Genomic DNA, 876 nt, shown 5'->3' with positions numbered 1-876 from the left:
TGATAACATCCAGCACCCCTTCTTGATAAAAACCCTTGAATATCTAGGCATACGGGGAACATACCTCAAAATAGTGAGAGCCATCTACAAGAAACCCACAGCCAGCATACTCCTAAATGGACAAAAATTGGAACCATTTCCCCTGTAAACTGGAACAAGACAAGGATGCCCACTCTCACCACTCCTGTTCAACATAGTATTGGAAGTCCTGGCTCGAGTAATCAGAGAAGAGGAGGTAATCAGGGGTATCCAAATAGGAAAAGAAGAAGTCAAGTTATCTCTCTCTGCAGATGATATTACTGTGTACCCTGAAAACCCAAGAGAATCTGTCAAAAACCTCCTTACACTGATAAAGGCCTTTGGCAAAGTCTCAGGATACAAAATAAATGTACAAAAGACAATCACATTTCTCTACACCAATAATAAACAAACAGAAACCCAAATAAAAAACACAATTCCATTCACAATAGCCACAAAAAAAATGAAATACCTTGGTATCTTCCTAACCAGAGACGTGAAAGACCTTTACAATGAAAATTACAAAACACTGCTCAAAGAAATCAAAGATGACACAAACAAGTGAAAAATATCCCATGCTCATGGATCGGAAGAATCAACATTGTGAAGCTGTCCATCTTACCTAAAGCAGTCTACAAATTCAATGCAATACCCATCAAATTACCAGCAACATTCTTCTCAGACCTAGAAAAGACAACACAGGAATTCATATGGAAACACAAATGACCAAGAATAGCCAGAACAATCCTCTGCAAAAAAAACAAAGTAGGTCACATTACCAGACTTCAAACTTTACTATAAAGCTACAATCATTAAAACAGCTTGGTATTGGTATAGGAACAGGCATATAGATCAATG

The sequence above is a fragment of the Carlito syrichta genome, unplaced genomic scaffold, assembly GCF_000164805.1.
Source record: "Carlito syrichta isolate Samal-C Ts95f unplaced genomic scaffold, Tarsius_syrichta-2.0.1 Scaffold302518, whole genome shotgun sequence".
NCBI lineage: Eukaryota > Metazoa > Chordata > Mammalia > Primates > Tarsiidae > Carlito > Carlito syrichta.
This window is presented reverse-complemented; position numbering follows the sequence as displayed.